This window comes from Macrobrachium rosenbergii, chromosome 45 (assembly GCF_040412425.1).
Source record: "Macrobrachium rosenbergii isolate ZJJX-2024 chromosome 45, ASM4041242v1, whole genome shotgun sequence".
Classification (NCBI taxonomy): domain Eukaryota; kingdom Metazoa; phylum Arthropoda; class Malacostraca; order Decapoda; family Palaemonidae; genus Macrobrachium; species Macrobrachium rosenbergii.
This window is the reverse complement of record NC_089785.1, coordinates 33,640,151-33,655,679: the sequence shown is the minus strand read 5'-3', so window position 1 is coordinate 33,655,679 and position 15,529 is coordinate 33,640,151. Positions and strand designations below refer to the sequence as shown.

Below are 15,529 nucleotides of genomic sequence, written 5' to 3'. Positions count from 1 at the left end.
GAAACACATTGGAAGCTTCACATAAAAGACCTCATTTGAATTATGTTCTTACGTACCCATAACCTTGTTTACAGGACAGTATTCTGAAAGTGAAACATATAGCATCCACAAAGTATTGAAGGTTATGACCTTGATTTAATGAAATTAGGCTCTGTCACACACACCTCCAATTTGATAATGGTAGAATGCTACAGATTAAAGCTTTTAGTTGATGCAATCAAATTTTTCAAAAACATTTTTGCAGGGTCATAATATTTTGTAATACGAGTGAACTGAAATTCAAGCATCACTTCATCTTAGGATTCTACTACACAGTTTAGCCCTGTAGTTTCTGCGCAATTGGAAAAGAAGTAACAAGTATTGCTCATTTTAGGGTTTCTAGACGTTTTTGTATTTAATTCGTCAGGTTCATGAAGGACATACGTTACATGCCATACATACAAGGGAAGAGCGCCACCTTGTGACCCACATCTCAAGTGGGTTGTCAATTGCCTTAGTGCTGCCTAACCAAACAAAATGTGCCAGATGAATGACTCTGTGCAGTTCAATACTTTGTGGACCTTTTCCACATGTATCTGAATATTAGTTTAGTCTTTTGCTGATAACATGGTAGCTGTTAGTAAGTGCATAATATGACTGAGAGTAGGAAGTGTTCCGGATCTCAGTCGTGGGATACTTAAGTTTTACAGAGGCAGTTTGCATGTCAACAGCTATCATTAAATTTCATTGGTAAAAACGGAGCGTGCATAGAAAATTATCTTGTCACACACTTCTGGTAGTCACACTTGGATGTCTCTTCGATGTAGAAGTTAGGAAGTATAGTAATCCCTTTCCAATTGCTGTTGGGTACAGTATCTACATTACTTTGCCATCTATTACTTACCCGTACCTCTGTTTCTACTATCTTTACTTTTCCAAAGCATTAATGTTGAAGAAACACTCCTTGCTGGCATTCTATTTCACCGTCATTTTACATTCCAGTTGATCCCTAAACATTTGGGTGTTGTCACTGAACAGGGCGAGATGTGAGTAGTCATACATTTGTCCACTTTATCATGCCCCATGGGGGTTAGTGTGTGAGATGCACTGTAGGTGTCACTTACAGTACTTAGCATCCTTTCGGCCCCTAACTGCAACCCCTTTCATTCCTTTTACTGTACCTCCATTCATATTCTCTCTTCCATCTTGCTGTCCTTAACCCTCTCCAAACACTTGTTTCATAGGGCAACTGAGAGGTTCTCCTCCTGTTACACCTTTCAAGCCATTCTACTCTCAATTTCCCTTTCAGCACTGAATGACCTCATAGGTGCCAGTGCTTGGCCTTTGGCCTAAATTCCATATTCCATTCCACTTCTATCATCGGCCACATACTGTAGTTCTTTCTGTAATGGTTGAGGCTTCTTAGGGGAGGTGCTCCCCACATACCCTTTCAGTTTGGAAGCCACACTGTCAAGTTTAATGTTCAGAGCTCAAAACTGATACTGTCTCAAAAGAAAAAGTTTATAGGTCCTGATTTCGAAATAAATCAGTATATCACACTACCATAAAGAGTCTACACCCTCTTATCTCCACTCAAAAGTATGTGTACAAAGTTCAGGTTCACTCGAATTTCAACTTGTATGACACACGTTTACTAATTTAAGGCAAATCAGAATGATTCATTTAAAAGGTTTTTATTGCTTTATAAATATGCATATGAAATAAGTAACTTGGAACTTAGCTGTACCTTCCATATCATTGATGGTCCTTTTCATACTTGTTAACAAATCATGCTTCTATGAGAGAGAGAGAGAGATTGATGCATGGTTTTTCTTCAAGTTTTTAAGTAACTACAAGCATGACATCTGGGTACCTATGCTGAAAGGAGCTGTTCCCTAATTTACAGGTGGGCTTTTGCAAGGACCGGGTGTGTGGTGCACTTTTTTTCCTTTTCTAGTGTTTTCACAGGTTACTGAATCTCTTCGCTGAGTTCCTGTGGGGCTTTTTTTCAGAGCGGCTTCTAAGTGCAGTATTGGGTGGTGCTAGTTGACAAACTTTGAAGTCAGGGAACATATCGCACTAATATGTGTAGCTGGTTTTCCTCAGGGTGGTATTCTTGACCCACTGTGTAACATATTCATACTTGAGGTTTGGCACAGAAAGCAGTCGAATACAGAATTCTGTACAGATGCATGAGTGATTTATCTTAGAAGATCAAGATTTGATCTTTTGCTCTCCTAACTGAACCTCATCTTTTGACACTTTTGATACTTTGTGCATCATTAAAGTGCATTAGGATATAGAATACCAGGAACAGTTTTCACACTCAGATATTGAAATGATGGCATTTTCCTTGTTTCATCTAAATACTGGATGTGCTGTCGGTTGCACAGCAAGATTAATAAGATTTTTCTGTTGGTTTCTCTTACAACAATTATACTGTACTTGAATCTTGTGAAATAAAATCCCCACACAAATTAGGCTAGTATAGTTATTTCACACTAGGATAGGCGAGAGAGATTGATGAATTACTTATAGATCGGCTGTGGTTTGCTATTCAGTACCCTCAGCCTGGTCAATAAGTAATTATGCTAAAAATGTATGTGAACTTTTTTGTAAAATGGTGGAGTAATTTTAGATGTCTGTTGGAAGTTCTGTCCACAGAAATCTGACTGGTCTCTCTCTTCTTCAATTACACAATGAACTTGTATAATTTGTGAAATTTCTAATACATGGTTTTTCTGGAGAGGACATGATAGACGTTCCTGTAACCTAGGCAAGTAAAAACTCCAGGTTTCTACAAAAAGAAAGTTTATAAACAGTCATAACACTTTATTAAAAGATGCTCTTGATTACATCCTAAAAGCCATAATGATTTATTCTACAGTACAGGTATTTAAAGTGAATAAATTTCAGGGGCTACTCATTAAAATAAAAATGGTCCAGAACTAAATAAAAGGCCAAACAGTGAAAGGCTTGAAATAGTAATAAATGGCAAGTTGGAGGTATTGACTCTTTCCTTTCATCAGTCAGACTATGATTGGATAGTAGCATGTGGCTGCATCTGAGGCTGTAGAGAATTTCTGTCGATTCTGATGTGGGGAGACCTATTAAATTTGGTACAGTTGATGTTTGCTAGTCACCTCTGAAGTTGTGCAATGATGTTTCTTAATTACAGCCAAGATGTTCTCAATGGCACAATACTATATTTACAGTCTTGTTTTCTTGCAGGAGAACCACTAAGCTAATAATGCTTAATGTTCATGGACACTGCTTTTGTATTAGTTAAGGAAAGTTCCTGTGTTAGTTAGTAACCTTAATGAGATTTGCAGTGACTTAGTACTGCCAAAATTATTATTTTCTTAAGCTGTAGGAATGCAGATTGCTCTTATATTCACACCATACTAAAATGCCCTTTATCTATGGGAACTGTCTATAAAACCTCACCTTGAGCATTAGTCATTCTGTATCCATGGTCATGCACATTCTCTCCACTCCCCAAACCCCCTCCCAGTGCTCTTGGCAAATCAACCAGGGCTCTTTCCTTGCAGGCTTCTTGTCAGTCTTCTCTCTCATGATTGTTGGACCCTGTAGTGGTGTACAGTCTGCTTTGCTGGACCTCTTCCATTTAAAAAGTGCTGTTGTGTAATTTCTCTGAACACTTTTTGCAGCTCCATTCTGCCCAACAATGACTTCCCACTCCATTTAGGCACATACAGCAGTTCTGATCACTGTCTAACTAGATGATCTGTCCATAAACACTGTTTGTATGTACTCCTTGCATGCCCCCTTAATTGCCTGGCATTTCCCAGTACAGTACTTTCAAATCATCTTCACTATTATAGTCTGCTGTATATTATCACCCCAATATGTTCCCACTTGGATGACTACACTGAAGTGCTTGTTGACAGTTGCGAGGAGGAGGTCTGTTAGGTTTGTATGTTGATCTCTAGGCCTCTGTCATGTTCATGAATTGTAGGCGGTCCCAGTTTCTGACGGGGTTCCGTTCTTCTTGCGTCGTAACGAAAATATCGTAGTAAGCCGGAACATCGTCGAAAATCGTCAAAAATCATAAGAAAACCTTACTTTTAATGCTCTGGGTGCATTGAAAACGATGTAAACTGCATTATTATTGAGTTTTACATCAAAAAAACCTTCAAATTATGATTATTCTGCCATTTTGGGGCCATATTTCTTCCGTCGGATCGGCGTACGACGCGTCGTAACCCCGGAACATGCGTCGTAAGCCGGGAAATAATTTCTGATGAATATATTTGAAAAGCGTCGTAACCTCGGAACGTCGTAAGCCGGAACCGTCGTAAACCGGGGACTGCCTGTACTTTATTACTGGACTGCCTCTGATGTACATGCAGGTTATTCTTTTGCAGAATCAGTGTTCAGGTCTACACAGCTCTTAACTTCCTGTTGATGTGTAGGGTTTTGTCATTGAATGGAGAACCACAAGGATTCTGGATGATCTTTGATATCCGCAGCGATGTGCTGCATCGAGTCATGGCTTTATTTTTATTGGATTGTTTTTTGTTTGTGGTCTGTCAGTACAATATAATTAATGTACAGTCCTAATACCTTTGGTCTCCAGATTAGTTTAACTAAATGAAGAGCATGACTACATTGTAAATGTTAAGGGCACATTTGTTGAATTAAGAGCAGAATATTTATAATTACTTGGCTAATCAAGTTGTTTAGGGTAATTGTCTTAATGTTGAGGAAGGAGGATGTTTAGATGTTTGGAAGAATGTTTGAAATGTACTGTAAGCTAATGAAATTGGGTGAATTTTGACACACTTCATCATTTACTGTAAGAATTTTTAATCATTGGTCATTGAAGTAACAATTGCTATTATTGATGTTAGTGTCTTCAATGTTGGATTGATTTTTAATATTGTTGGTGTTAAACTTGTTGAACAGTGATGCTGTGTGTGCACTAAAAACCAAATGGTCTGTAATTAATGTAGTATCCAGATTGGTTGTTAAAAATATTGAAAATACCTGATCTTTTTGTAAAATATACACTTTTTATTTCCAGATTGAGAACTTCTTCTAATTAACTTGTGATAGGAGGTCTCATATCTAAGTGGAAGAGTAAGGTTTCTGGGAATAAAAAGTATTTTTCTAATGTATGAATGTTTTGAGAAAATTTGTAATTTCAAAGTTAAATAATTGTCGTTTTCAAATTAATGTATTCATTTTATATGTAACATTGGTTCCAGAAAAATTTTAAAGTGGAACAATATAATTTTCAAGTTAATGTAATTTAAACTTTCTATCTATAACATTGGCCTGAGAAAGATTACTTGAGATTAAAATAGGAAACTTGCTTTTTGATATCATGGATTTGTTAAAGTTGTCAAGTCCTTGAAGTGCTGTCATGGACGTCTGTAATACAGAAATTTCAATTGTTCTAAATGAAGGAACTGGAGAAGGAGGCCCTTGTTATGGGTTGGTTTATAGCAGAGAGGAAGCACTAGATAGTAAATAGGTTCATGTCATGACCTTGGGTGGGAGAGCAGGTGGGCATCAGATATGAGAGCGATATGCTACCTCAGGGACCAGCTTCCTTCCTTACCATAGTAAGGTTCAGTAGTTTCGTTCCCTGTAGGCATTACTCAAGTTTCTTTGCAGCGTCCCTTCGGCCCCTTTCGTTCCCTTTACTGTACCTCTGTTCATATTATCTTTCTTCCATCTTGCTATCCTTAACCCTCTCCTCACAATTATTTCATAGTGCAACTGCTTTGAGGTTCTCCTCCTGTTACACCTTTCCAACCTACCTACTCTCAGTTTCCTATTCAGCGCTGAATGACCTCATAGGTCCCAGCGCTTAGCCTTTGGCCTAAACTCTGTATTCCATTCCATGTTTCAGAAACAATAATCCTGATTCTCTAACAATTAGAACAGATTCTGTTCCAAATCTGAGAGAAGAAGAATCCCACTCATAATAATAAACCTTTTCTCAGTTACTAAGTTTGAGTGGATGACGTAGTTAGTATATTGGAGAACTTCTGGAACAGTTCTTTACTGTAGCCATCTTACTGCCTTATGTTATTGGTTGTACAGTAATAGTGTTTTACTTTTGAGTTCTCGTGTACTGTGGAGTGAAATGTACTTTATCTGAAAAGCCCCTCAGAGTGTATAAGCAAGTGGAACAGTTTCATGTTCTTGAAGATTAGTAGAAAGCTTTGAGACCAGGTGTTCAGGGTGCTAGTAAGGATTCATGATTTTTGTTTTGACTTTTTGATCTTGATTTTGGCTACTGATAAGATGGGTAGAACTTGGATCCAGATTAGTTACCGTGGGCAGAAATGTCCAAGTTGAAATAAATACCCACTGCTCATTTTGAATGGGTTAGCAGTTGCATGTAGAACTACATACTGATCAGTTTGAAGGGGTTGAGAGTGGGGTGTATGGATGTGTGAGAAAGTGAGTACTGATAATAATAGAAATTGATACTGTACAATAACAATGGCCATCATTCTTTGAAATGAGACAGTAGGTTTGAATGTCTTAAATCTTTAGACTTGTTTTGGTGTGTCTTGATATTTAAAGTTTCCAGAACTTGCTACATTAATTTTATTGGACAACACAAGGTATTTGAAGTGGGTCAAGATCATCATAACTTATTTGATTCATCTGCTCAGGAATATTTCTGTTAAAGGTGATGGATTAAACTTGAAGGCAGAAGCTTCTGTTCTGAATATTGGGTGTCATGTGTGCACAGAATAAACCTTGTTCTGTAATTGTAGAACTGCACTGGGTAATACAAGATGCCTGCTAGAACTCAGTATCTAAGGGGAGGGTTGGGTAGGATCTTGGATAATATCTCGCACCAGATATGGATTGAAAATAAGAGATGCAGGCATTTTAATGAACAGTCCATAATGAAGTATATAAGTGCTCTGTGGGAAATGCATTACCTAAGTATGATGGAAGTAGTTAGTGGGATGGTCGAAAAGTACAGAGGTATGCAGGTCATTGTAATAATGACAGTCATTGTACTCAGACAGTATGATAAAATAGGAGCGGACGGGGACTGAGGAAACAAAGAATCTATCACTTCGAGTAGCTCTCAGAGTGAGCAGTCTTGACAGGAAAAGATGGTATGAAATGCTTAATAGTTACATTTAGCAAAAGGAGGTGAGAATACTAAAGCATTTTGTTATGCATTAATTTTATAGGGAGAAAGTGTTTTAATCCTGAAAGGCTGTGGTTTTTTTTTATTTAGGTTTTATAATAGAGACCTGGCTGTAACTAATGGTGATGTTTGTTTTGATACCTTGTAAGCAAAAAGACATCCATTTCATGTGATGTAACAACTTATTCTTGTCTTTTCTGGTGAATATAGCCTGAGATTCTTGAAGAAATGAATATACGGATTTTTGAAGAAAATAGCCCAGTAACAAAGGTAAGTATTAATGAACACGCATCTTTTATTAGGGGTTGAAATGGTATGGTATTGGATCAGTACAGTGCCAGCAGGAATATGCTTTCTGAAAACAGAGCCATTGAGAATGCTTGAATTTTGATCTGATTGCAGGCCAGTGTGGCGAGAGAAATCAAAGGCAGGCATAAAAAGACTTACTTATTTCCCTCGGAGGTCCGGCCTACCGTCATGACGCTTCGTTCAGGCCTCCTTACAACATAAACGTAAACAAACAAACAACTTAAACATAAACAAATACGAGCGCAAAGCGCAACATCTTGTACAGATAATCTCAACAGAATTAACATATTCCTTCTCTTTTGAAATGAAACAAAAATCTACTTCCAAAGTAATAAGCATTACATGGTACAGAAAAAATGAAATTGTCTACTTATAAAAGCCGTTGAAGACTTCAGGGATCCACTCTCAAGTACTTTCACTATTCTCAAAGAATTTACCCCCTTTTTTGTTCAACACATCAGCCAACTGTGCTTTGAGTCCACCCAAAATATCTTGAACTCTGCATTCTGAACCAGTTCTTTGATAATATCTATGTCAATTCTCAATCTCTTTTTGGAAACATTTTTAACCAAGAGTACACATTCTTATGAAGTGAACGGTTATCCACATAGGGTTCCACAGGCAGATTTCGCTTTCCATCATACAGTATTTGAGACAACATGTTTCCAAGATAGTAAGAAGTGCTGTTGACAACACTTCTTATTTTCTTTCTTTGACTCCCACGTGGAAAGTCACAAAGCCTCCAGCACCACTAAATCCATCAGGGAGATTTGCACAGCCAACTTGAACTTGAAGCTGTCACCCAGTCCTGGGAAATCCTTACAGCTCTAAAGAGACAGGCTTTTCTTAGACATTTGTTTGCCACAATCAGGGTTATTTGTTTTACAGCTAAGTTCCAATACTTCATATGACAGATAAGTCACGTCTTGAATTAACACATAACCATCCTAGTTGGCCTACTAGACTCTTAAAATTCTCTGTGGCGGAATTCACACCCACAAACAACACAACACGCAACACTCACCCTGATCTTCGGTTGCTGGAGATGGATAAGGTCCACGGTCGCCAATCACAGCACACAACCGACAAAAAGCCAAGCCGACCCTCCACCAACAACGAACAAACAAAAAAAAAGAAGGGCATGAACCATTAATGCTGTTACCAAAAAAAACAGACGAACTCCCCGTTCCTTTCCAGTTGGACCTCCAACTGCCCAAGACTTCCCAAAGTAGAAAAATACACGACAGACAGAGAGACAGCCGTAAAACCAACTCAACCAACCGAACCACTCACAATGACAATTACACTCTCTCTCTCTCTCTCTCACAAAACGTTGGGAAATGCTAAATAAAAACAAATTTCTGATCCCTCTATATTTCTCCCCCCTTTTAGCATTTCCCAACCAACACCTTTCACACCTCTTTCAAATCATATACACCAACACCACGGATGCTCCCTAGCAGGTCCTCTAGATCAGCGTTCGCGAGCACGCCAATCATTCTCTCAGACTCGCTCTCTCTTCCAGCAACATTCAGATTTACATTTTCTCCTCCATTCTCTCTCAGATTCACGCTATCTTCTTCACTATTACCACTCTCAATTTCATCCACAATCTCATCTATACCCTCTAACTCGTTCCCAAATACCTCCCCCAATTCTTCAACTAACCCATCCCATTCACTCATTGGCCTTTCAATTCTTGCAACTTGATTCATTCATGCTTTCAATCACTCGTCTATCACTGCTACGCTCTCTTACTCTTACTTTCGCTTACCTCCAACCGTTCTACTACTCCTAGAACTTCGTCAACTCCAGTTATATCAAACCCGCATATGCTACGTTCTATCCATACCATCCCATTCATCCACGTATTACAGCTTTATCACTCATTTCCACTTTGGCACTCACACCCCTATCACTAACTTACGACCATTCAGTTTACTTACGTTTCTTCCCTTTCTTACGTTTACCATACTCTATCAAACAAATTGCTGATCCTCCATACAAGCTCTCATGCATGCTTGGTTCACCCACATTCGATTTCCAACCATTTACTCCACCATTCTCTCTCACATATTCTGGTACGTCCTTCCATCGCAATTGGTTGTGATCTTGTCGCATTTCTCACACTACCATCTACACATAACTTCCCCTACAACATAACTAAGCCCACTGGGACCAGCAACCACCTCATACGGACCCTCAAATTTTTCCACGCACTTTATTTACATTCAACGCCAGCTTTCTCGATTACTTCTTTCAACACTTTCTCGCCCACGTAACTCAAACCTTTCATGCGCCTTTTCCATACCTCCCTATCATTATCAGACCAGGCCCCAATCTCAGTCTCACTATCTTTTCAAAAATTTAACACATATTTACACGGAGACATACCAATACCCATATGCACGGTGGCGTTGTATACCACCCACAACGCCTTTCATAACGTTTATCCCAATCATTATCACATTCACTCATCATGCGTAATATCTCTGTCAACGTTTTCTACGTTCATTCCGCCAATCCATTCGCACTGGGCATATACGTAGAGTACACATGTTCTATGCACAATCACGCAACATTTGCTCAAACTCCCATCCAACAAATTGACCCATGTCACTCAACATTCAGCGATGAAACGCACCACACATTGGCAACATCACTTGACCCACCATTCTCGCTGGTCTCACTCTTTTTGTTTCGAATCGCTACCGCATGTGCAAACTTACTCCGATGATCTACCATTACAACCATTTACATGTCCTCTAGCAGTCACAGGCAACGACACACAATCAATCACAACCATCTCAAATAACTCTTTCATCTCAATCGCAACACAGGTGGATTCGCATACTACTTTGATACTTACCCTTCTGACAGTCCGCTGCAATAATCGCTACATCACTAAATTTACTCAATCGAGCACATACAATCTCTCTCTCATACACGTTCCCATAATTTGTTTTCCCCAGATACCCCAAACCTATTATGCACCAATAAACACATACCCACAGCTGCGTCTTCGAAAATACTAGCACATACACTTCCCCATCATATCCTTCCTGATGCAAAAAATAAACTATGCCTTTACATACAACAAATCTCTTAACACTTCGCTTATATACACTTCTAACTCAGATGGCCAACTTCCTACTCTTACACCCCCTAACACACACTCTCTTAACATATTTATTTTCATGCACTGATTTTGCATCTGCTTAATTTCCTCTTCACTCAACAAATCATTTTCACTCCTTGCAATATCTACCATACCTACAAAACTAGTTTTAGACATCCCTCCTTTAACCTTCGTTATTTCCCTGCCGCCCTTTCCTAAAATTCCCCTCCCGACATCCACACTTATATCATGCATTCTCCATAAATCAATTCTAATAAAAAACATGTTGGCATATCCATTTCTCATCCATGACTACAAAATTGTGTATTATTTCAAATCCCCTAACTGGATTTTAATTGTACCTCCTCCCATACTAACACATTCCCTTGTCCCAAACCATGTATCCTTACACTCGTTGATTTTCTTTTTATATCCCAATCGCACCTTTCCAATTCACTAACTACTGTACTACTCACTAACGACAGATATTTATTCTGATCCACCACTACATTCGTTACTAATTTACCTTTCGCTTCATGCATACACGCTCTCACGGCTACATTCACCTGCTTAGCTTCCTCACAGCCATCCTCATCGCATTCATCTTCCAGCGATATCCTCAACACTACCCCTTATTCCCTCATTTTTTCCCCACAATCACCTTTCTTAACCAGCCAGCTACAAGTATCCTTTCCACAGTGAACATTTAAAATCACATTCGTACCGTTCATTCACCCTTCTTTATACTCTACCGGCCTATTCATCAAAATAATCGTACTGTAATTTTTAAGTTTCATACCATAACAACACTTTCACTAACTTTTCCTCCTCATCTAATTCCCTTCCTTCTCACCTCCTCCTTCCGGCATCTCATTCATCAACTTTTCCATAACTCGTTCATGCTCACTTGGAGTACTCGTCAATCAACCCATTTATTTCCAAACTACCCAACCCAAACAGACATTCCCACACACATGATTCTCCCCTACATACTGTTGCTTCCACCACCGATCCTACAGGTGCTTGGTCCGGGTCCCAGTCGCTCTAACTCTATCATCTCGTTCAGTTTTATACGCGACATAGCATCTGCAACAATATTCTGTCTACCTTGTACATACTCTGCCTTTTAAAACTAAGCTCATTCAAATCCTCATCGATTCTCACCAATTCTAGCACATTCCTCTCCTTTTTAACCATATATACTAGCGGTCGATGGTCGTCCGTATCTAAAATCTACCACGCTTCAAAAAAATACTTTCAACGCTTTCCACACAAAAACCTTATTGCAGCCAATTCCTTTTCAATCACCAGATATTTCAACTCTGCCTTTCCAAACGCCTTGCTCACATACCACGCGAATTACTCTCAATTGTTTCTCCCCCATTCACCAACTTCTGCATTTGTACCAAGCATCCTCCCATACCTGTTGCATCCATTATACGGTTCTAGTTTATTCGCATTCTCACATAGTCCGGGAAAGCCAACATCACGTCTCTTGCAGCCTCCTCTTTCAATCTCTCGAACGCTTCGATCATTCGCTCATCCCATTTCAATCTTACACAATTTCTCTTCCCCGTCCATTCAGTAAGTGGTTTCCCGATCCCTGAACAATCTTTTATAAACTTCCTTTCCAAACTCAATTAAACCCAAAAATCCTTTCAACTCACGCCACGGTCGGGGGGCGTGGAAATTCCCTCTGCCGTCACAGAAATTATCCTCTTCCTTACCCTCTTCCACTCACCATATGCCCTAGGAATTCCACCTCCCCAGCCAACCAAGCACACTTTCAAATTTTACTTTTATTCCTACTTCTTCCAATCTTTCTAACACTCGTTCAAGCAGTTCCATATTCTACTACAGTCTCACTGCATAATCAAATGTCATCTATAAAAACAGTTACCTTCTTGCGATCAAACCCGGCCAGAACCACATTCATTGCCCTTTGGAAGGCAGCAGGCGCATTAGCCAGTCCGAAACTCAATCTTCGGAACTGGTAGTGGCAGGAACCACTAGAAAAGGCCGTAATATGCCTGCTCCCCTCCTCCAGAGGCATCTGGTAATAGCCCCTTACCAGATCTAATTTTGTAAACACTTTCATTCCATTCATCTTGTATACACAATCAGACACCACATTCATCGGGAATCGCTCTTTCACAGTTACTTCATTCACCTTCCGATAATCCACACACATCCGCAAACTTCCATCTGGCTTATGTACCGTTAAGAGGGCTATTCCAGGGCCTTTCGTACTCCTTTCAATCTCCCACCCTCTCAGCTCCTCACACTGCTCTCTATCTCACGATTGATAGACGAGAGAAAAATGTAGAGGACAGCTGATATATGGGGTGTCATCTTCAGAACTATTTTTAAATTCAGGAAGCTTCGATCCCCAAAATCCTCGTCTCCACAACTCAATGCCCCCGCCTATCCCCAACATTCTCCTCAATCGTTCTCTTACATTTATCACTTACATTTCAATACCTTTACTCTCATTCAACTCCTCATGTCCAATCATTAGCTCCTTTCAAATCACCTGTCATCACCTGCCGTACCTTCACATTACCTCTCATCTCCACATTCACCAACGTCGTAATATTCCCATAATCCCTCCACATATTCCTCGGACTCGCTTCTTCCTGCCACTTTCGGCAATGTTATATATACTCTCACGGATCTCCTGTTCAAAACCCATCATATACACATTTGCCTGACTAATTTATTTATGTCTATTCCCTCCAACCACATACTCCACACCTATCATTTGGCTATCCCGAGGCTATCGTGGCCATGCCACTTTCACCTCTAACTTCTCCAATATCATGTGGCACTTTTACCTGTCGCAATTACAGGCACTCTCTTCCACAATTTTTGCTCCAACCTACCATCCTTCCCCAAATACAAATCCCCAAGCACATCCCTTTCATACGTAATTCAATTACAATTTCATACTAGGACGGACCACTACCATCCCGCATTTTTTCCAACTCATCCCAATAAAATATGTATTTATCATTCATTACTCTCAATCACACAAAAATCACTTTCATCCATCACTACACCCCCCCAATTTCTAACCGTTTACACACTCTTGCTTCTGCTACCCTAAATTTCTAATCCCTCTTACTTCCCCTGACAGTTTCCTAATCTCACGTATTCTCAATTTCTCACATCCATTCTTAAATATGACATTCATACTGCGAGTATCTACTAAGGCAAATCAATCTTACTCCCTTACAACACACTTTACACTCATGCACTCATCAGTCTTTCCAGCAAAACCTCCCTCATCACAACCCAACCCCTCGTACATGCATCACACGCGCTTGCATCTGGAGGATCCACCATTGAACCCCCTTCACACTCCAGTTTCCCGAATTCCGCTGTCACGTCACCCTCTTTCGTCTACATACCGCTTGATACATGCCCTTCCATTCCACATTCATTCACACTTCGCTCTCGGTTCTGAACACATTCTCGCATAATCACCCATTCTTACCTGATTCCATAGTACATTCCTTTCAGTTCCCCTACAACCATTAGCAACATGACCCACCTGTCCGCACGGTAGCATTTAACCCCTATCTTTCGTACACTCCCTTACCAAATGTCGGTTGCCCACACCCAAACACGCTCCTAAAGCCCCACCTACACTCATTCTTTGTATGTCCTTCCTTTCCCATCTAAAACACTTCGCTCGACTTCCACTCATCATTAACTTCCTTTGTACACTACTATCCCTAACCCCTCAACCCGTTGTTCCTTACAAACCCACCATTCATCCTCACTGGCACCTCCATTACTTGCTCTTACACTCCTATCTATTACCTATCAGCCCATTCTCATTGGGCCCCTCAACACTGCATCAGCTTCCAAATTCTGGTACTCTCTCATCTACCCCAGCCCTTACATACACTTCTGCTCTCTTTTATAACCCTGTCCAAGCTCATAATCTTCTTCCACAATTTCAAAATTTCTCCCCAAGTCAACCTTTCATTCATCCTGTACTTTCTTCTCCTTCCTTCAAGTTCACAAATTCTCACAACTCCATCTGGCACTGTCCCCTAACAACTTCGTACTAACTCACTTACATTCATCTATCCATCATCCCCAAACTTCTTCCTTGCCAACGTCTCAGCCTACAAGCATATAGTGACAAGGTTTCCCCAGCTTTCATTCTTGCCTCATCAAATTCATTCTTCCTCTTATACTTAACTTACTCCTTCATGCATACTCCGCTTGCTCAACTAGTCCTAGCTTTCACCTTGTCATACTCAACATCCCCACACTCATAATAACCCTATACATATCAAGTAGAAACCCAGTCAAATCTCTCCTAATTCTCATTTCCACACTCTCTTACTTTCCCCATGCTATCCTGACAAAACCTTTCCATACTCCTAAGAAATCATGCATCCCTACTTCCATACTCATTATACTTTTCACCTGCCAGTACCTCCCTCACATACATAGCCTTTCTCACTTTCACTCACTTTCGCTACTTTCGCTCTGTCCTTTCCATACCCTCTTCCGAATACAAGAGTCCACTTCTGCTTACATTCATCTTACTCATTACCTCTTCTTCCCCCCTCTTTTATCCACTTTTATCCACTCACACTCCATCACCTCACTATACTACTGCCTTCACCCCTCTCCCTTCTTTCCTGCCTTTCCCACTTCCTTACCCTTCTTACCAGTTCCTTTCCCTTTCCCTTCTTCCCTTTTTCTTCCTGACTTATCCTTACTTTCCCTCTGTTCCTTCCCTTGCTTTTCTTCCACCCTTACCATGCCTCTCATTCCCTCGTTTCTTACTTCCTATTCCCATATCACTTTCATCACTCACGCTCCATTCACTTCTTCCTCCTTTTCTTTTTCTCTCCTGGCCTTCACACGTTCCAGAGAACACATAACAGCCCCTTCTCTCCAAAAACACCCTTGAACATACATTTCATCATTTCTTCACACCTTTCATCATT

The 15,529-nt window shown here is 40.1% G+C and overlaps 1 long non-coding RNA gene across 1 annotated transcript in view; it reads left to right on the top strand.

The window, feature by feature from the left end:
• Positions 1-15,529, top strand: part of LOC136829904 (uncharacterized) — a 30,322-nt gene that overhangs the window by 8,310 nt on the left and 6,483 nt on the right. Inside the window, exons 2-3 of the long non-coding RNA XR_010850524.1 lie at positions 5,027-5,087; positions 7,340-7,399. This is a non-coding gene — a long non-coding RNA (uncharacterized lncRNA). The remainder of the gene's footprint in view (positions 1-5,026; positions 5,088-7,339; positions 7,400-15,529) is intronic.